Source organism: Arachis hypogaea, chromosome 14 (assembly GCF_003086295.3).
Source record: "Arachis hypogaea cultivar Tifrunner chromosome 14, arahy.Tifrunner.gnm2.J5K5, whole genome shotgun sequence".
Taxonomy (NCBI): domain Eukaryota; kingdom Viridiplantae; phylum Streptophyta; class Magnoliopsida; order Fabales; family Fabaceae; genus Arachis; species Arachis hypogaea.
Window position 1 is genome coordinate 66643037 of NC_092049.1, and position 23238 is coordinate 66666274.

The window sequence follows — 23238 nt, forward strand, 5'->3', positions numbered from 1 at the left end:
AATTAAAGTGCTGAAATTAAAAGGAAACTAAGCTAAAAACCCTAATTCTAGAGAGAGGGGGGAGCTTCTCTCTCTAGAAACTAAGAGAAGAACATAGAAAAGCTAAACCTAATTGCCCCCCTTCATTCAGCTTTCCTTTGGCCTGATATAGCTCCATAAATGAGTTGGACTGGGTTTTGGAGGCCTAAAAATAACCCCCAGCGATTTGCATTAATGAGCTCACGTGATTCCGGTCACGCGTACACGTGGGGAACGCGTATGCATCGCCTGGAAAAAAAAATCCATCCACGCGTATGTGTGGGTCACGCGTACGCGTCACTCGCAAATCCCTCTTGTGCGTATGCACGGATACTTGTGCGTACGCACGGGTGCTGGAACTTTCAAACTCCAGTTCTTCATGGTTTCTTCCCTTTTGCATGCTCTTTTCCATATTTCTTCAACCCATACTTGCCTTAGAAACCTGAAATCACTTAACGAATACATCAAGGCACCAAATGGGATTAAAGTGAATAAAATCGACTAAATTAGGTACAAAAGAGCATGTTTTCACTTTTTAGCACAATTTAGGAAGAAATCTCAAAAGCATGCTATTTAGATGAATAAATGTGGGTTTATGTGATGAGATCCACTAAAATCAAACCAAAATATATCATAAAATACGGACTTATCACCCACACGTACGTGTGAGAAGTGAAAAACCAGAGGCCGTGCGTACGCGATCCCCACCCGTACGCGTCAAAGGGAAAAATTGACAAGCCATAGCCACGCGTACTGATGCGTGGCAGAAGTTGACCAATTTAGAGATTTCAATTAAGAGGACAAGCGTTGCACGTATAGCTCTTAACCGGCTAAGATCTGCCTCACCAATTTAAAAAAAAGGGTTGTCACAAATGTTAGAAATAAAATACTGGGAGTATGAGTCCCAGGTCGTCTCCCAACGAGTTACAAGAGAGAGTGCTAATTTATTAATCAGAAAATTCCTAGAAAGTTGAGCTTGATAATGAGTAATTAAAATAATTGTGAATTAAGGCAATAAAAATAAACTAAGAATAATTATTGATACCCTGAGTAAAAGGCCTTGACTGGGGGAATAATTAAATGGAATTTCTATCCTTGTTAGAATCTTCTCAAGTGTAGTGTAGTGTAAAAAGGTTGTTGTTCTCACTCGGTTACCCCTTACTAAATAAGGAAAAGTATGGTGATTAAACTAACTCTCACCCTCAATTCCTAGTCCTCTCCCTTAGGGAGGTCTAGTGTTAGTAGGTATGGAATTAGCTAATAACGTCCAATTCAACCAAGCACTTGAGCATTCCAACTCAAGTATCTCCTTTTAATCAATCCCTATGTCAAGTAGAAATTTTACCCGATTGACATGAAAGAAATAATCATAAAAATATGAGAAGACATAATTAAATAAAATAAAATAGAGAATTAAAATTAATTAAATAAAAATAACTTCATATATTAATAAATTCAAAACGCAACATAATTATCTGAACAGAGTCAATGAGTAATAAGGGAGTAAAGAAACAAACTAAAGTAATTTCTTCAACAGAGGTAATGGCTCTTCAACATCCACAATCCAAAGCAAAAGCATAAACTATCAATGTAACACTAATCTAGATTCAGATCTAAAACTAAGAGTAATCCTAATGTGATGAATCTCTATGTGTCTGGATGCCTCCTTGAGTTTTAGCATGTTCCCTAGGTTTAGTTTGTGTTTCTGGGCCAAAAACTGGGTCAAAATGTGGCCTGAAATTGCCCCCAGCGTATTCTGTTATTTCTGCAGATCGCACAGGTCACGCATATGCGTTGTCCACGCGTTCGCGTCATTAAGCGATTTTCCTTGTCACGCGTACGCGTGGTTCACGCGTTCGCATCATTCGTGCAGACTCCAATCCACGTGTTTACGTCAGGCACGCGTCTGCGTCGTTGCGAATTCTTCATTTCGCACGTTCGCGTGGGCCATGCGCTCGCGTCATTGCTCGCTGGTCATCTCCTTAGTTTCTTGTGTTCCTTCCATTTTTGCAAGCCTCCTCTCCAATTTCCAAGTCATTCGTGCCCTATAAAGCTTGAAACACTTAACACACGGATCACGACATCGAATGGGATAAAGGAGAATTAAAATACATAATTAAAAGTCTCTAGGAAGCATGTTTTCAACCATGGAGTGATTTTAGGAAGGAGCTATAAATACATGCTTATCATATGAATAAGTGGGTAAAAAATTGATAAAACCACACAATTAAACACAATATAAATCATAAAATAATGGTTTATCAACCTCCCCACACTTAAACCTTAGCATGTCCTCATGCTTAATTGAAGGAGATAAAGTAAATGAATAGAGGAATGTAAAACTCATGAAATGCAATGCAACCTATATATATATATATATATATATATATATATATATATATATATATATATATATATATATATATATGCAACTATATGCTTCTTGTCTACTTGGTTAAAAGTAAATAAGCTTTTCAAGACAAATATAAATTAGATTTCATTAACTCAATTCATATAGTAAATATAGGTAACATTGTAAGAAGACAGCCCATGAAAGCAGGGAACATAGAATTAAGCACTGAACCCTCACTGATGGTGTATGTGCACTCTATTCTCTCAAGTGTATAGGGTAATCACTCTACTCTTCTCTAGTCATGCTTTCTAAAATTTGTTCTTCACCTAACCAATCAACAATATTTAACATATCAATGCAAACATCATGAGGTCTTTTTAAGGTTGTAATGGGGCTAAGGTAAGGGTAAGGGTATATATATATGGCTAAGTGAGCTATAAATTGAATATTTGATTAACCTAAGCTCTCACCTAACATACATATACTCTGTATAACTCTAGAATCATGCCTAGCTACCCAAAAATTTCCCACTTTGCATTACATACTCATGCATTAACTTTCTTCTTATTTTCATCACATATGCATTCATCTTGGAGCTTAACTTAACTTAGAATTGGGGTAATTTTGTCACCTTATTTATTTAAATATTTACTATTACTATATTTTTTATATGAAAAATAAACACAGCTTATCAATGCAGATGGATTTTTAATTCTTTTCTAGTTTCACATGAGTGGGTACCCAAATTCCCATTAATTTATCGTGACACATTCCCTTATTAACCCTTGTTCCCACAATTTTCCCATACTTAATTAATACACAATTTCTATCTTAAGCTAACCAAAGATTCAATTAGGATATTTAATTATTTTTCTGCTTAAGACTAGTAATGTGGTAAAATATAGAACAAATGGGATAAAAAGGCTCAAAGTGGCTGACAAAGGTAATTTAAAGGGTAGGCTTATTTGGGATAAGTGAGCTAAACAAATAATGGCCTCAATCATACGCATGCATATAACATATTAAATATTGGACATATAGGATGAAACAAAATAAGATTACAATCATAGAGAAGTAAACACACAAGAATAAAATATTTATGGTTAAATAATGTAACCATGTAATTAAGCTCAAATCTCACAGGTTGTGTGTTCTTAGCTTTTTAAACTATGTTCCAAATACAACTTCAAACAAGTTTACACAAAGGTTTTGATTTAAATTAGTGAAATTTTTTCAAAAAGTAGGGTCTTAGAAGAAACTTATTATTTTCAATCAAGTAGAGCATGCATGCAATTAACCTATTACTATGCAATCTATTCTATCCTAAACAAAAGAAAAATTAACTAAATATCCTATTTTATTGGTGTTTTAAGGAAAAAAATTACCTCCGGAAGTCAGGTACTGAACGACCTCCCACACTTAAGGCTTTGCACCGTCCTCAGTGCCGTCTGTCAGGAACAAAGTGGGGCGGGTAGCAGCATCTCCACCATCGGGACCGTCATGGCTCCCTATGCTGGTAAATGAAGTGGAGTCCGGGGTGTCTGGGTCTTTGTAGTTTCCCATAAGTAGCTCCTTGAGGTATGTGAATCGGCGTTTGTTACGGCGCTCTCTTAACTTTGCTTTGTGTTCCTGCCGATCCAACCTTTCGAGTATCTGATGGAGCAGGTGGTTTGTTGTAGGTGCTTGTGGTGTTGAAAGAGGAATGTCTTCAGCCGGTTCTGTAGGCTGGCTTGTAGTGGCTGCTGGTGGTCTGATATATTTCCCGTTAGGGACGTACTGATCATCCCGTGGAAGGAAGGCTTTGGTGTCCCCAGCTCTGTAGGAGACTCCGGCTGTCAAGACGAGATCTAAAACCAAGGCGGGGAAAGGTAAGTTGCTCGCAATTTGTATGTGTCCCATTGCATTCCGGATGTGTCTTGGTAAATTGAGGTGCTGGTCTATAAGGATACACTAGAGTAAAACAGCCATGTCTACAGTGAAGGAGAACTCGTGAGTGCTCGGAAAGACGTAATGAGACATAATCTATGCCCATACTCGAGCTTCCTAGGTAAGTGCTGAAGCCAATATCCCTTTTGATCGGGATCGATGGTATCCGTAGATCCATCTACTGTCAGGTTCTGCGATAACTCTGAGAACGGTGTCCCAGTCAAATTGGTATATCTGGCACTTGAGTGAGGCTTTTTGGAATGCGTCCAATCCTTCTAGAGCAGGGGGAAGATCTAAAACTTGTTGAATGGCCTCTTCAGTTATGGGGACTTGCTTCTGACGGATATAGACAGACTGCATGGTTGGCACGTGAAAGTTGGAGTAGAATTCTACTACCCATCAGAGATTAACCTGCCATGGCTGTCTCCGTAGGAATCCCCATTGTCTTCGTTCAAATTGTGGCTGAACAAATTCAGCAATGCGGTTTGGGAGGATGAGAAGGTATTCATTGTTGTAATTCCTCTCTGCCAGGATGGGGAACATCTGCTCACAGTAGCGGTTAGGAAACCGCGTAGTGTCCTTTGCTGGGAAGGGTTTTTCGTTTTTGTCGACCTTGATGATCCTCTTGATTCTTTTTATTGAGGGCTTTACTGCTGTTGAAGATGGATCTGCCACTAATGCTCTTTTTGTTCCTCTCCTTGCTGGTGGTTTGGGAGTAGCTTTCTCTTTTCCTTTCTTGGTGGCCATCCTGAAAAAGGAAAGAGAAAGTAATGTGTAAAGTGAAGGGTTCGAGCAAGGGAGCAAATATTATGAGTGGTAATCAATGCACGGTAAGGAAGGATGTCGTTAACACATGGTCTAGACTACATGTGAAAAGTTCATCAAAGGTAATATAACAAATGCATGTGATGACAATTGAATGCGAGATGTTTATTGGCATACCAGCAAGGGCATGAGTAGCATAGATCAAGCATTCAATGTCCAAGTTAGATTACCAAGTCTTTCAAACTAATAACCTATTTGTATTGACAACTAAATTAAATTAATAAAATATAAAAGGGGTTTTGTGAAAAACAGGCATTAAAGTAGTAAGTAAAAATAATGTGGAATGCCATACGGGCATTTTCACAAACACTTGGCATGCATGTTGAATATGTTATTGGAAATAGTAAATTTAGTCATGCAAGCAACCCTTTTAAAAAGTAATATATATAATTGTCAAACAATACATAATAACTCACAAGCAAAATATGAAAGAATATAATGACCTAAATAAATTTCTAACACCAATTAAAGGAATAAAAAGAAAAGTAAAAGGAAAATAGAATGTATATAATGAAAGAAAAAGAGAAAGTAAACATAAATAAATAAAAATAATGGAAAAAATGAAAATAGAAAGAGAGAGAAGAGAACCTTGATAATGGATGTGAAAAATAAGGAAGAAGAAGGTAAAAATGAGAGTGGGTAGAGAAGGGGGAAGGGGGAAGAATGAAATAATAAGGGAAATGAAAAATAAGGATTTGGGAGAAGAAAAGATAAGATATTTTGGCTGATCTGGATATTCTGTGAGCCGCGTGTGACGCGGACGCGTGGTTCACGCGGTCGCGTGATGTCCGATAAATACAGGTGACGCGGACGCATGGGTCACGTGGTCGCGTGACCTGAAATGTGCGATTGGCGCGAGGGCAGCGACGTGTTCGCGCAACTCTCTGTGTTAAACTCATTTTGCCAAAACTTAGGGTGACGCAATCGCGTGGTTGACGCGGTCGCGTGAATGGCCATGTTTGGAGGACGACGTGGCCACGTGGGGCACGCGGTCGCGTGATGAGGCTGGTGCTTCTAGCATCATTCCAGCCCAGCTCCATCGCAACTTGCTACCATACACCTCTTTTACGTCGATTTTTAGGGTCACGCGTTCGCGTGGGAGGCTTATTTTCCAAATGACGCAGCCGTGTGGGTGACGCAAACGCGTGGGCATATTTGTGCCTAAGGCACGCCTCCAGCCACGCTTTCGCGTGACTTGCTGTCCAATTCTCTTTTCTTCAAAACACACTGGTGATGCAGACGCGTCAGCGACGCTGCCGTGTCGCGTGCGTTTTTTTTTTTTTTAGAATATGCAAAATGCTTATGCAAACTATATGCAGCCATATTCAGGGATGATGAGAAGAGTCATTAACATCATAAAAATAAAGTAAAAATAAAACTAAGGCTGAAACGGAATGATCATACCATGGTGGGTTGTCTCCCACCTAGCACTTTGCTTTTACGTCCTTAAGTTGGACGCTCTTTAGGCTCATTCTGCTTCTCTTGGTGGGTCTTCCAAGAGGAAAATCTCTAGTTCCTTTTGATTCTTCATCTTCTCACCATGATAAAGCTTTAGGCGATGTCCATTGACCTTTAGAAATTTGGAGTTTGTAGGATGACGCAGGTGGAAAACTCCGTATGGCTCTACCTTTTCTACTCTGTATGGACCTTCCCATCTTGATCTCAGTTTATCCGGCATGAGCCTCAGTCTGGAGTTATAGAGAAGAACTAACTCCCCTGGTCTAAATTTTTTCCTTTTAATGTGCTTGTCATGGGCAGCCTTCATTTTCTCCTTGTAACGCCTGGAGTTGTCATGTGCTTCTAGGCGGAGGTTCTCTAGTTCTGCTAGTTGCAGCTTTCTTTCAGCACCGGCTTTCGTAAGATTCATGTTTCACTCCTTCACAGATCAGAAAGCCTTGTGTTCCACCTCTTCGGGGAGGTGGCAAGCCTTTTCCGTATACCAGGCGGAAGGGGCTCATCCCAATGTGTGTCTTGTACGCTGTTCTATATGCCCAGAGTGCGTCTTGTAGCCTGGAACTCCAGTCCTTCCTATGGGGTTTTACTATCTTCTCTAAAATACGTTTAATCTCTCTGTTAGAGACTTCTGCTTGCCCATTGGTCTGGGAATGATAAGCTGTTGCTACTTTGTGAATTATCCCATGCTTTTTCAGTAATCCTGTTAGTCTTCTGTTACAAAAGTGGGTGCCTTGATCGCTCACGATTGCTCGTGGTGATGTAAAGCGACAGATAATATGGTTTCTAACAAAGGAAACAACAGTGTTAGCATCATCAGTGCGGGTAGGATTTGCTTCCACCCATTTAGAAACATAAGCTACGGCTAACAGTATATAAGAGTAACCGTTAGAATTTGGAAATGGACCCATGAAGTCAATGCCCCAAACATAAAAATTTTTACAGAAAAGCATAATCTGTTGAGGCATCTCATCCCTCTTGGATATATTACCAAACCTTTGGCATGGGGAACAAGACTTACAAAATTCAGCAGCATCTTTAAAAAGAGTAGGCCACCAGAATCCACAGTCTAGAATTTTTCTAGCTATTCTTTGAGGGCCAAAATGTCCTCCACTCTCAGATGAGTGGCAAGCCTCTAAAATAGACTGAAATTCTGATTGAGGCACACATCGTCTAACTACCTGGTCAGCACCGCACCTCCATAAATATGGATCATCCAATATATAATATTTGGACTTACTTTTCAGCTTGTCTCTTTGGTGCTTAGTAAAATTTGGAGGAAAAGTGTGGCTAACTAGATAATTAGCTACAGGTGCATACCAAGGAACTACTTCAGATACTGCTTGTAAGTTATCAAATGGGAAATTATCATTTATAGGAGTAGAGTCACCCTTAATGTGCTCAAGGTGACTCAAGTGGTCTACCACTAAATTCTGGTTACCACTCCTATGCTTAATTTCTAAATCAAATTCTTGAAGCAGTAGTATCCAACGTATTAGCCTTGGTTTGGACTCCTCTTTAGCTAATAAATATTTTAGAGCTGCATGGTTTGAGTATACTACTCCCTTAGTACCAAGTAAATAGGCTCGGAATTCATCTAAAGCAAAAATAATAGCAAGAAGCTCTTTTTCAGTAGTAGTATAATTAGACTGAGCAGCATCTAAAGTCTTAGATGCATAAGCAATTACAAAAAGGTCCTTACCTTCGCGCTGAGCCAGCGCTGCTCCTACTGCGTGGTTGGAAGTATCACACATGATTTCAAATGGCTGGCTCCAGTTTGGTCCTCTTACAATTGGAGCTTGAGTCAGGGCGGTCTTCAGCTTATCAAATGCCTGCATACAATCCTCACTGAACTCGAACTCAATTTCTTTCTGCAGCAATCTAGATAAAGGTAATGCTACCTTACTGAAGTCCTTAATGAATCTCCTGTAAAAACCTGCGTGGCCAAGGAACGAACGGACTTCCCTCATGGAGGAGGGGTAAGGTAAACTAAAAATAACATCCACCTTTGCTGTATCTACAGAAATGCCAGTATTAGACACAACATGTCCTAGTACGATTCCTTGTTTGACCATAAAGTGACATTTTTCAAAATTTAATACAAGGTTTGTATTAACACATCTATCTAACACTCTAGATAAACTATCCAAGAAAAGGCTAAATAAATCACCATATATGCTGAAATCATCCATAAAAATCTCCATACAGTTCTCAATAAGATCAGAGAAAAGACTCATCATGCATCTTTGGAAAGTAGCTGGTGTATTGCATAAGCCAAAGGGCATTCCCTTATAAGCAAAAGTTCCAAAGGGACATGTAAAAGTGGTATTCTCCTGATCTTCAGGAGCTATATGAATTTGAAAGTATCCTGTATAACTATCTAAAAAACAATAATGAGATTTACCTGACAGGCGATCAAGCATTTGATCAATGAATGGCAAGGGATAATTATCCTTGCGAGTGGCTTGGTTGAGACGCCTATAGTCAATGCAAACTCTCCATGAATTCTGCACTCTAGTTGTCAGAAGCTCTCCATGCTCATTCTTTATTGTTGTGACTCCAGACTTCTTGGGCACTACTTGTACTGGGCTGACCCATTCACTATCTGAAATCGGGTAAATGATATCTGCTTCAAGTAGCCTGGTTACTTCCTTCTTGACAACTTCTAAGATGGTGGGATTCAATCTTCTTTGAGGCTGACGGACAGGCTTTGCTCCCTCTTCTAAGAATATTCTGTGTTCACAAACTTGGGGGCTAATGCCTACTATATCCGCCAAGCCCCATCCAATTGCTTTCTTATGTTTTCTCAGCACACTGAGTAGTTGTTCTTCTTGTTGAGAAGTGAGTTCCTTTGCAATGATGACTGGGAACTTCTACTTGTCCTCAAGGTAAGCATACTTGAGGTGTGGAAGAAGGGGCTTTAATTCTACTTTCTGCTCATAGCTAGGCTCTGGATCATCTGGGGCGGATGATAATGGTAAAGTCTTCTCATTGTTTTCAGAAAGTGTCCCCACACTTGGACCTTGCTCCATATACTTCTCTTCTAATTCTTCCTGGTGAACTTCAGCTACAATTTCATCAATAATGTCGTATTGGAAGATAGAATGATCGTCCGGAGGATGCTTCATAGCTTCATTTAAACTGAAACTCACTGTTCTGCCATCCATCTCAAAGGAGTAAGTTCCTGAGAATGCATCCAGCTTGAACTTTGAAGTTTTCAGGAATTGTCTTCCAAGCAGGATTGATGACGGTCGTCCTGAGTAATTGGGGGGCATTTCCAGGATGTAGAAATCAATGGGAAATGTAAGCCCCTTAATGCTCACTAGTACATCTTCAGCAATTCTAACTACTGTAATAATGCTTTTATTTGCTAACACAAAATGAGCTGCCGACCTTTTTAAGGGAGGGAGCCTCAAAGTATCATATTGATGAGCGAATAATTTATACGCTTTTTGGCATTGTTTTTACATAGTTTTCAGTATAATTTAGTTAGTTTTTAGCATATCTTTATTAGTTTTTAAATAAAAATCATATTTCTGGACTTTACTATGAGTTTGTATGTTTTTATGTGATTTCAGGTATTTTCTGGCTGAAATTGAGGGACTTGAGCAAAAATCAGATTCAGAGGTTGAAGAAAGACTACAGATGCTGTTGGATCCTGACCTCCCTGCACTCAAAGTGGATTTTCTGGAGCTACAGAACTCCAAATGGCGCACTCTTAATTGCGTTGGAAAGTAGACATCCAGGGCTTTCCAACAATATATAATAGTTCATACTTTGTCCTAGTTTAGACGACGCAAACTGGCTTTCAACGCCAGTTCCATGCTGTATTATGGAGTTAAACGCCAGAAACATGTTGCAAAGTGGAGTTAAACGCCAGAAACAAGTTACAAACTGGCGTTCAACTCCAAGAGAAGCCTCTACACGTGTAAAGCTCAATGATCAGCCCAAACACACACCAAGTGGGCCCCGGAAGTGGATTTCTGCATCATTTACTCATTTCTGTAAACCCTAGTAACTAGTTTAGCATAAATAGGACATTTTACTATTGTATTTACATCTTTAGTTTCATCTCTGGACGTTTAGTTCTTATATCATGGGGGCTGGCCTCTCGGCCATGCCTGGACCTTGTTCTTATGTATTTTCAACGGTAGAGTTTCTACACACCATAGATTAAGGTGTGGAGCTCTGCTGTTCCTCATGAATTAATACAAAGTACTACTGTTTTTCTATTCAATTCAAGCTTATTCCTATTCTAAGATATCCATTCGCACCCAAGAACATGATGAATGTGATGATTATGTGACGCTCATCATCATTCTCACCTATGAATGCGTGCCTGACAAACACTTCCGTTCAACATGCAATCAAGCTAGAATGAGTATCTCTTAGATATCTAATACAGAGGACCGAGTCCGAGATATTAGAATCTTCGTGGTATGAGTTAGAACCCATGGATGGCCATTCTTGAGATCCGGAAAGTCTAAACCTTGTCTGTGGTATTCCGAGTAGGATCTGGGAAGGGATGTCTGTGACGAGCTTCAAACTCGCGAGTGCTGGGCGTAGTAACAGACGCAAAAGGATAGTAAATCCTATTCCAGTATGATCGAGAACCAACAGATGATTAGCCACGCAGTGACAGCGCATTGGACCATTTTCACAGAGAGGATGGGATGTAGCCATTGACAACAGTGATGCCCTACATAAAGCTTGCCATGGAAAGGAGTAGGAATGATTGGATGAAGACAGCAGGAAAGTAGAGGTTCAGAGGAACGAAAGGCATCTCTATACGCTTATCTGAAATTCTCACCAATGAATTACATAAGTATCCCTATCCTAGTTTATATTTCAATTATGTTTTAATTATCAAATCTCCATAACTCTCTGAATCCGCTTGACTGTGATTTACAAGGTGACCATAGCTTGCTTCAAGCCGACAATCTCCGTGGGATCGACCCTTACTCACGTAAGTTTTATTACTTGGATGACCCGGTGCACTTGCTGGTTAGTTGTGCGGAATTGTGACAAAGTGTGATTCACGTTTGAGAGCACCAAACCATTGGCGCCATTGTTGAAGATCACGATTTCGCATACTAAGTTTTTGGCGCCGTTGCCGGGGATTGTTCGAGTTTGGACAACTGACGGTTCATCTTGTTGCTCAGATTAGGTAATTTTATTTTAATTTTAAGCTTTTTATTTCCTATTTTCGAAAAATACAAAAAAAATATTTTTTCTTTTTCGTTTTTCCCAAAATAATTTTCAAAAAAACCAAAAAAAATTTATAAAATCATAAAATCAAAAATATTTTTTGTGTTTCTTGTTTGAGTCTAAAGTCAAGTTTTAAGTTTGGTGTCAATTGCATCTTTTTAATTTTCTAAAAAAATTATTTTCGAAAATTTCATGCATTGCATTCTTCATGATCTTCAAGTTTTTCTTGGCCAGTCTTCTTGTTTGATCTTCATATTTTCTTGTTTTGTGTCTTTTCTTGTTTTTCATATGCATTCTTGAACCATTAATGTCTAAAGAATAAAAATTTTTAAGTTTGGTGTCTGGCATGTTTTGTTTTCTTGAAAGTTTTTTCAAAAATAAGTTCTTGGTGTTCATCTTGACATTCAAAGTGTTCTTGGTGTTCATCTTGACATTCAAAGTGTTCTTGCATGCATTAGTTGTTTTGATTCATAATTTTCATGTTTTGAGTCTTTGGGTTGTTTTTCTCTTTCATCATTAAAAATTCAAAAATCAAAAAAATATCTTTCCCTTTTTCACTCATAAAATTTCGAAAATTTGAGTTGACTTTTTCAAAACTTTTTAAAATCTAGTTGTTTCTTATGAGTCAAATCAAATTTTCAATTTAAAAATCCTATCTTTTTCAAATCTTTTTCAAAGATCAAACTTTTTTTTTCATTTGTCTTTCATATTTTCGAAAATTTCAAATTAATTTTCAAAATCTTTTTCTTATTTTTATTCCATATTTTCTTATTCAATGCTAACAATTAATGTGATTGATGCAAAAATATTAAGTTTGTTACTTGCCTAATAAGAAAGGTTCAATCTTTAAATTTTAAAATCAAATCTTTTTGTTTCTTGTTAGTCAAGTAATCAACTTTAATTTTCAAAAGCAAATCTTTTTAAAATTCTTTTTCAAATATTTTTCAAAATAAATTTCAATCACATCTTTTTCAAAATTTAATTTCAAAATGTTTTCTAACTTTTTATCTTTTCAAATTTATTTTCAAATCTTTTTCAATTAACCACTTTACTTTTTGTTTGATTCTTATCTTTTTCAAAACTACCTAACTAACTCCCTCTCTAATTTTCGAAAATCCCTTCCCTCTTTTTCAAAATTCCCTTTTTTTAACTAATTGTTTTAATTTTTAATTTAATTTGATTTCAATTTTAATTTTCGAAATTTAACTTTAAATTTTATTTTTTTTTAATTTAATTAATTTTCGAATTCTTCTCATCTCTCATCTCCTTCTATTTATTTATTCATCTACTAACACTTCTCTTCCACCCAAAATTTGAACACCATTGGTATGGCGAAATTGTGATCATCAATGGCGCCATCAACATGGTACGCTCAATTGTAATCTCAACTCTTTATCACAACTTCACACAACTAACCAGCAAGTGCACTGGGTCGTCCAAGTAATAAACCTTACGTGAGTAAGGGTCGATCCCACGGAGATTGTTGTTATGAAGCAAGCTATGGTCATCTTGTAAATCTCAGTCAGGCGGATTCAAATGGTTATGGAGGATGAATGATTAAAAGATAAATAAAACATAAAATAAAGATAGAGATACTTATGTAATTCATTGGTGAGAATTTCAGATAAGCGTATGAAGATGCTTTGTCCCTTCTGTCTCTCTGCTTTCCTACTGTCTTCATCCAATCCTTCTTACTCCTTTCCATGGCAAGCTGTATGTTGGGCATCACCGTTGTCAGTGGCTACAATCCCGTCCTTTCAGTGAAAATGTTCAACGCACCCTGTCACGGCATGGCTATTCATCTGTCGGTTCTTGGTCATGTCGGAATAGAATCCAGTGATTCTTTTGCGTCTGTCACTAACGCCCCACAATCACGAGTTTGAACCTCATCACAGTCATTCAATCCTTGAATCATACTCAGAATACCACAGACAAGGTTTAGACCTTCCGGATTCTCAAGAATGCCGCCATCAATTCTAGCTTATACCACGAAGATTCTGATTAAGGAATCCAAGAGATAAACACTCAATCGAAGGTAGAACGGAGGTGGTTGTCAGGCACACGTTCATAGGTGAGAATGATGATGAGTGTCACGGATCATCACATTCATCAAGTTGAAGAACAAGTGATATCTTAGAACAAGAACAAGCTGAATTGAATAGAAGAACAATAGTAATTGCATTAATACTCGAGGTACAGCAGAGCTCCACACCTTAATCTATGGTGTGTAGAGACTCCACCATTGAAAATACATAAGAACATGGTCTAGGCATGGCCATGAGGCCAGCCCCAAAACGTGAAAAGAACTATGAAAGTATATGAAAGGTGTCTGTTTGTGTGTAATAGCAAAAGGTCCTATTTATAGAGAACTAGTAGCTTAGGGTTTACAAAAAATAAGTAAATGACGTAAATATCCACTTCCGGGTCCACTTGGTGTGTACCTGGACTGAGCATTGAAGTATTTTTGTGTAGAGACTTTTCCTGGAGTTAAACGCCAGCTTTTGTGCCAGTTTGGGCGTTTAACTCCCACTTTGGTGCCAGTTCCGGCGTTTAACGCTGGGAATTCTTGAGCTGACTTTGAACGCCGGTTTGGGCCATCAAATCTCGGGCAAAGTATAGACTATTATACATTGCTAGAAAGCCCAGGATGTCTACTTTTCAAATCAATTGAGAGCGCGCCAATTGGGCTTCTGTAGCTCCAAAAAATTCACTTCGAGTGCAGGGAGGTCAGAATCCAACAGCATCTGCAGTCCTTTTTCAGCCTCTGAATTAGATTTTTGCTCAGGTCCCTCAATTTCAGCCAGAAAATACCTGAAATCACAGAAAAACACACAAACTCATAGTAAAGTCCAGAAAAGTGAATTTTAAATAAAAACTAATAAAAATATAATAAAAACTAACTAAAACATGCTAAAAACATACTAAAAACAATGCCAAAAAGCGTATAAATTATCCGCTCATCAACCATCTTCCTCTCTTTGTTCGAATTTTTCTCTTCTCCTTCTTACATTCTTCTCTTCTTCTACTCATATAAGGAATCTCTATACTGTGACATAGAGGATTCCATATTTTCTTTGTTATTTCCTTCTTTGTCATATGAGCAGGAACAAGGATAAGAACATTCTTGTTGAAGCTGATCCTGAACCTGAAAGAACTCTAAAGAGGAAGCTAAGGGAAGCTAAAGCACAACTCTTTGGAGAAAATTTGACAGAAATTTTCGAAAAAGAAGGAGACATGGCCGAAAATAATAACAATGCAAGGAAGATGCTTGGTGACTTTACTGCACCAAATTCCAATTTACATGGAAGAAGCATCTCAATTCCCGCCATTGGAGCAAACAACTTTGAGCTTAAACCTCAATTAGTTTCTCTGATACAACAGAACTGCAAGTTTCATGGACTTCCATCAGAAGATCCTTTTCAGTTCTTAACTGAATTCTTATAGATCTGTGATACTGTTAAGACCAATGGGGTTGATCCCAAGGTCTACAGGCTTATGATTTTCCCATTTGCTGTAAGAGACAGAGCTAGAATATGGTTGGACTCTCAACCTAAGAATAGCCTAAACTCTTGGGATAAGCTGGTCACGGCTTTCTTAGCCAAGTTCTTTCCTCCTTAAAAGCTTAGTAAGCTTAGAGTGGATGTTCAAACCTTTAAACAGAAAGAAGGTGAATCCCTCTATGAAGCTTGGGAGAGATATAAGGAACTGACCAAAAAATGTCCTTCTGACATGCTTTCAGAATGGACCATCCTGGATATATTCTATGATGGTCTGTCTGAGCTATCAAAGATGTCACTGGACCATTCTACAGGTGGATCCATTCACCTAAAGAAAATGCCTGCAGAAGCTCAAGAACTCATTGACATGGTTGCAAATAACCAGTTCATGTACACTTTTGAAAGGAATCCTGTGAATAATGGGATGCCTCAGAGGAAGGGAGTTGTTGAAATTGATACTCTGAATGCCATATTGGCTCAGAATAAAATATTGACTCAGCAAGTCAATATGATCTCTCAGAGTCTGAATGGATTGAAGGAATCATCCAACAGTACTAAAGAGGCATCTTCTGAAGAAGAAGCTTATGATCCTGAGAACCCTGCAATAGCAGAGGTGAATCACATGGGTGAACCCTATGGAAACACCTATAATCCCTCATGGAGAAATCATCCAAATTTCTCATGGAAGGATCAACAAAAGCCTCAACAAGGCTTTAACAATGGTGGAAGAAACAGGTTTAGCAATAGCAAACCTTTTCCATCATTCACTCAGCAACAGACAGAGAATTCTGAGCAGAATCCATCTAGCTTAGCAAATATAGTCTCTGATCTATCTAAGGCCACTTTGAGTTTCATGAATGAAATAAGGTCCTCCATTAGGAATTTAGAGGCACAAGTGGGCCAGCTGAGTAAAAGAGTCACTGAAACCCCTCCTAGTACTCTTCCAAGCAATACAGAAGAGAATCCAAAAAGAGAATGCAAGGCCATTGATTTAACCATCATGGCCGAACCTACAAGGGAGGGAGAGGACATGAATCCCAGTGAGGAAGACCTCCTGGGACGTCCAGTAACCAATAAGGAGTTTCCCTCTGAGGAACCAAAGGAATCTGAGGGTCATCTAGAGACCATAGAGATTCCATTGAACCTCCTTCTACCCTTCATGAGCTCTGATGAGTATTCTTCTTCTGAAGAGAATGAGGATGTTACTGAGGAGCAATTTGCCAAGTACCTTGGTGCAATCATGAAGCTGAATGCCAAGTTATTTGGTAGTGAGACTTGGGAAGATGAACCTCCCTTGCTCATCAATGAACTGAGTGATCTGGATCAACTGACATTGCCTCAAAAGAAACAGGATCCTGGAAAGTTCTTAATACCTTATACCATAGGCACCATTACCTTTGAGAAGGCTCTATGTGACCTTGGGTCAGGGATAAACCTCATGCCACTCTCTGTAATGGAGAAACTGGGAATCTTTGAGGTGCAAGCTGCCAGAATCTCATTAGAGATGGCAGACAACTCAAGAAAATAGGCTTATGGACTAGTAGAGGATGTGCTAGTAAAGGTTTAAGGCCTTTACATCCCTGCTGATTTCATAATCCTAGACACTGGGAAGGATGAGGATGAATCCATCATCCTTGGAAGACCCTTCCTAGCCACAGCAAGAGCTGTGATTGATGTGGATAGAGGAGAGTTGATCCTTCAACTGAATGAGGACAACCTTGTGTTTAAAACTCAAGGATCTCCTTTTGTAACCATGGAGAGGAAGCATGAAAAGCTTCTCTCACTGCAGAGTCAACCAAAGCCCCCACAGTCAAACTCTAAGTTTGGTGTTGGGCGGCCACAACCAAACTCTAAGTTTGGTGTTGAACCCCCACATTCAAACTCTAAGTTTGGTGTTGGGAGGTTCCAACCTTGCTCTGATTATCTGTGAGGCTCCATGAGAGCTCACTGTCAAGCTATTGACATTAAAGACGCGCTTGTTGGGAGGCAACCCAATGTTATTTAATCATATCTATTTTATTTTCTTTTTGTTATTTCGTGTTTTATTAGGTTGATGATCATGTGGAGTCACAAAAACTACTGAAAAATTAAAAACAGAATGAAAAATAGCATTGAAAACAGCACACCCTGGAGTAGAGGCATGCTGGTGTTAAACGCCAGAAACAAGCATCTGTCTGGCGTTTAACGCGAGAAACAAGCACCAAGCTGGCGTTTAACGCCAGAACCAAGCATCTACCTGGCGTTAAACGCCAAAAACAAGCTACATTTGGGCGTTTAACACCAGAAACAGGCAGCAGTCTGGCGTTAAACGCCAGGATTGCACAGCAAGGGCGTTTTACACGCCTAATTGGAGCAGGGATGTTAAGTCCTTGACCCCACTTGATCTGTGGACCCACAGGATCCCCTCAGGACCTGTGGACCCCACAGAGTCCCCACATCTTCTTCTCTCTCCTCTTCACACCTTTTCATAACTCTCTTCCCTAAATACCCTTCACCAATCAACTCAATTACTCTTCCCCATCACCTCTTCACCACTCACATCCATCCTCTCTTCCCCAAAAATCCCACCTACCTTCGAAATTCAAAATATTTTCCCTCCTAAACCCAACCCTAATGGCCGAAACTTAACCCTCCCCCCACTCCTATATAAACCCTTCATTCCTTCTTCATTTTCACACAACACAACCCTATCTTCCCCCCTTGGCCGAAAACACCTCTCTCTCCCTCTCCTCCATTTCTCTTCTTCTTCTCTTTCTTTCTTTCTTCTTTTGCTCGGGGATGAGCAAACATTTTAAGTTTGGTGTGGTAAAAGCATAGCTTTTTGTTTCTCCATAACCATCAACGGCACCTAAGGCCAGAGAAACCTCAAGAAAGAGGAAAGGGAAGGCAATTGCTTCCACCTCTGAGTCATGGAAGATGGAGAGATTCATCTCAAAGGTCCATCAAGACCACTTCTATGAAGTTGTGGCCAAGAAGAAAGTGATCCCTGAGGTTCCTTTCAAGCTCAGAAAGAATGAGTATCCGGAGATCCAACTTGAGATCCAAAGAAGAGGTTGGGAAGTTCTCACCAACCCCATTCAACAAGTCGGGATTCTAATAGTTCAAGAGTTCTATGCAAACGCATGGATCACTAGGAACAATGATCAAAGTGTGAACCCGAATCCAAAGCATTGGCTTACCATGGTTCGGGGGAAATACTTAGATTTCAGTCCGAAAAATGTAAGGGTGGCATTCAACCTGCCAATGATGGAAGAGAACGCACGCCCCTACACAAGAAGGGTCAACTTTGATCAAAGGTTGGACCAAGTCCTCATAGACATATGTGAGGAAGGAGCTCAATGGAAAATTGACTCAAGAGGCAAGCCGGTTTAACTAAGAAGGCATGACCTCAAACCAGTGGCTAGGGGATGGCTAGAGTTCATTCAACGCTCAATCATTCCTACTAGTAACCGGTCTGAAGTTACTATAGACCGGGCCATCATGATCCATAGTATCATGATTGGAGAGGAGGTGGAAGTTCATGAGATTATACCTCAAGAACTTTACAAGGTGGCTGACAAGTCCTCCACTTGGGCAAGGTTAGCCTTTCCTCACCTCATATGCCACCTCTGCAATTCGGCTGGAATTGACATAGAGGGAGACATCCTCATTGAAGAGGATAAGCCCATCACTAAGAAAAGGATGGAGCAAACAAGAGATCATGGACCTCAACAAGAGTATGAGGAAATTCCTCACCATGAAATCCCTGAGATGCCTCAGGGGATGCACTTTCCTCCACAAAACTATTGGGAGCAAATCAACACCTCCCTAGGAGAATTAAGTTCCAATATGGGACAACTAAGGGTGGAGCACCAAGAGCATTCCATCATCCTCCATGACATTAGAGAAGATCAAAGAGCTATGAGGGAGGAGCAACAAAGACAAGGAAGAGACATAGAGGAGGAAGACGCCACCCTCACTAAGGTGGACTCATTCCTTAATCTCCTTGTCTATTTATTTTCTGTTTTCGGTTTCCATGCTTCATGTTTAATTATGTTTGTGTCTTTACTATATGATCATTAGTGTCTAAGTGTCTATGCCTTAAAGTTATGAATATGAATCCATCACCTCTCTTAAATGAAAACTGTTCTAAAAATAAAAGAACAAGAAGTACATGGTTTCGAATTCATCCTTGAAACTAGTTTAATTATTTTGATGTGGTGACAATACTTTTTGTTTTCTGAATGAATGCTTGAACAGTACATATGTCTTTTGAAGTTGTTGTTTATGAGTGTTAAATATGTTGGCTCTTGAAAGAATGATGAAAAGGAGAAATGTTATTTGATAATCTAAAAAATCATAAAAATGATTCTTGAAGCAAGAAAAAGCAGTGAATACAAAAGCTTGCAGAAAAAAAAAAGAGAAAAAAAATATAGCGAAAAAAAAATAAAAGAAAAAGAAAAAGAAAGCAAGCAGAAAAAGCCAAAAGCTCTTTAAACCAAAAGACAAGAGCAAAAAGCCAATAGCCCTTAAAACTAAAAGGCAAGGGTAATAAAAAGGATCCAAGGCTTTGAGCATCAGTGGATAGGAGGGCCTAAAGGAATAAATCCTGGCCTAAGCGGCTAAACCAAGCTGTCCCTAACCATGTGCTTGTGGCGTGAAGGTGTCAAGTGAAAACTTGAGACGGAGCGATTAAAGTCAAGGTCCAAAGCAAAAAAAAAAGAGTGTGCTTAAGAACCCTGGACACCTCTAATTGAGGACTTTAGCAAAGCTAAGTCACAATCTGAAAAGGTTCACCCAGTTATGTGTCTGTGGCATTTATGTATCCGGTGGTAATACTGGAAAACAAAGTGCTTAGGGCCACGGCCAAGACTCATAAAGTAGCTGTGTTCAAGAATCAACATACTGAACTAGGAGAATCAATAACACTATCTGAACTCTGAGTTCCTATAGACGCCAATCATTCTGAACTTCAATGGATAAAGTGAGATGCCAAAACTATTCAAAAGGCAAAAAGCTACAAGTCCCGCTCATTTGATTGGAGCTAAGTTTCATTGATATTTTGGAATTTATAGTATATTCTCTTCTTTTTATCCTATTTGATTTTCAGTTGCCTGGGGACAAGCAACAATTTAAGTTTGGTGTTGTGAAGAGCGGATAATTTATACGCTTTTTGGCATTATTTTTACATAGTTTCAGTATAATTTAGTTAGTTTTTAGTATATTTTTATTAGTTTTTAAATAAAAATCACATTTCTGGACTTTACTATGAGTTTGTGTGTTTTTCTGTGATTTCAGGTATTTTCTGGCTGAAATTGAGGGACTTGAGCAAAAATCAGATTCAGAGGTTGAAGAAGGACTGCAGATGCTGTTGGATCCTGACCTCCCTGCACTCAAAGTAGATTTTCTGGAGCTACAGAACTCCAAATGGCGCGCTCTCAATTACGTTGGAAAGTATACATCCAGGGCTTTCCAGAAATATATAATAGTCCATCTTTGCCTGAGTTTAAACGACGCAAACTGGCGTTCAACGCCAGTTCCATGCTACATTTTGGAGTTAAACGCCAGAAACAGGTTGCAAAGTGGAGTTAAACGCCAGAAACAGGTTACAAACTGGTGTTCAACTCCAAGAGAAGCCTCTACACGTGTAAAGCTGAATGCTCAGCCCAAGCACACACCAAGTAAGCCCTGGAAGTGGATTTCTACATCATTTACTCATTTCTATAAACCCTAGTAACTAGTTTAGCATAAATAGGACTTTTTACTATTGTATTTACATCTTTAGTTTCATCTCTGGACGTTTAGTTCTTAGATCATGGGGGCTGGCCTCTCGGCCATGCATGGACCTTGTTCTTATGTATTTTCAACGGTAGAGTTTCTACACACCATAGATTAAGGTGTGGAGCTCTACTGTTCCTCATGAATTAATACAAAGTACTATTGTTTTTCTATTCAATTCAAGCTTATTCCTATTCTAAGATATCCATTCACACCCAAGAACATGATGAATGTGATGATTATGTGACGCTCATCATCATTCTCACCTATGAATGCCTGCCTGACATACACTTCCGTTCTACATGCAAACAAGCTAGAATGAGTATCTCTTAGATATCTAATACAGAAGACCGAGTTCGAGATATTAGAATCTTCGTGGTATAAGTTAGAACCCATGGATGGCCATTCTTGAGATTCGGAAAGTCTAAACCTTGTCTGTGGTATTCCGAGTAGGATCTGGGAAGGGATGGCTGTGACGAGCTTCAAACTTGCGAGTGTTGGGCGTAGTGACAGATGCAAAAGGATAGTAAATCCTATTCCAGTATGATCGAGAACCGACAGATGATTAGCCATGCAGTGACAGCGCATTGGACCATTTTCACAGAGAGGATGGGATGTAGCCTTTGACAACGGTGATGCCCTACATAAAGCTTGCCATGGAAATGAGTAGGAATGATTGGATGAAGACAGCAGGAAAGCAGAGGTTCAGAGGAACGAAAGGCATCTCTATACGCTTATCTGAAATTCTCACCAATGAATTACATAAGTATCTCTATCCTAGTTTATATTTCAATTATGTTTTAATTATCAAATCTCCATAACTATCTGAATCCGCCTGACTGAGATTTACATGGTGACCATAGCTTGCTTCAAGCCAACAATCTCCGTGGGATCGACCCTTACTCACGTAAGGTTTGTTACTTGGACAACCCAGTGCACTTGCTGGTTAGTTGTGCGGAATTATGACAAAGTGTGATTCACGTTTGAGAGCACCAAGCCATTGGCGCCATTGTTGAAGATCACGATTTCGCATACCACATATATAGACAAAGGCATTATACTAACACATGCTCCTAAATCACACATACAGTCAGAAAATATCACACCTCCAATGGTACAGTTAACCATACATGGACCTGGATCACTACATTTTTCAGGTATTTCCCCTATTAAAGCAGATATAGAACTACCTAAAGGAATAGTTTCTAATTCATTAATTTTATCTTTATGTATGCACAAATCCTTTAGAAACTTTGCGTATTTAGGTACCTGTTGAATAACATCAAAGAGGAAAACAATTACCTCAACCTTTTTGAATATTTCTACCATTTTGGGGTCAAGTTCCATCTGCTTTCTGAGTTTCCTTGCAAGTTGTGGGAAGGGAATAGGAGGGGCGCAATTTGTAGCTTCAGCATCCCTTGGGGCTTTATTCTGTGGTTGAGCTTCTTCTTCTTCAACTATGTCTTGTATATCCTCTTCTTCTTCAGCATCTTCCACTTCCACCACATCCTCTGCTGGCACATTTTCTAGTGGGTTTGGCTCCTCATGGTTCCTCTCCTATAATGTGGTTCTGGACCTCAAAGTAATGGCGTTGATGCCACCTTTGGAATTAGGCAGTGGTTGAGAAGGGATTCCATTAGAGCTTGAAGGTTGATGTGTGGGATTAAGTGAGGAATCCATCCGGGAGACGAGAGCTTGTAAAGTGGCAGTCAAGCCATTCAGACTAGAGTTCAGCTGCGCATGTATGTCTTGTTGTCCTTGCGCAAGAGAACGGAGCATCTCGTCATTTGATGAGGAATTAGAATAAGCAGTCTGAGAAACTTGTTGTTGGGTTTGCTGGGGTCCTTGTGATTGTCTTAGGTGAGGTGTCCTGTAAGCTTGGTTTTGATTCCATTATCTGTTGTTGTTATTGTTATTCCACCTCTGGTTTCCATTATTGTCTCTGCCTCCTTTGTTAAAGTTGTCCCTCCAGCCATGGTTAGAATTATCTCTCCAGTCTTGGTTGGAGTTGTCTTGCCATCCATGGTTATTGTTGCCACCTTGGTTGTAGTTGCCACCTTGTTGATTGTATCCTTGATTCGGCCGGTCATAGAAGTTGTGAGTGGCTGCCACAGTATTGTCTTCCTGGAGCTACGGGCATTCATCAGTATAATGACTATAATCAGCACAGATCCTGCATACTCTTTGTGGAACTAACTGTTG

At 39.3% G+C, this 23238-nt stretch overlaps 1 non-coding gene across 1 annotated transcript; it reads right to left on the reverse strand.

The window, feature by feature from the left end:
* Positions 1–15409: 15409 nt before the first annotated feature.
* Positions 15410–15517, reverse strand: LOC112746463 (small nucleolar RNA R71). The gene has a single exon (XR_003174346.1). It is a non-coding gene; the product is annotated as a small nucleolar RNA R71 (small nucleolar RNA).
* Positions 15518–23238: the final 7721 nt, after the last annotated feature.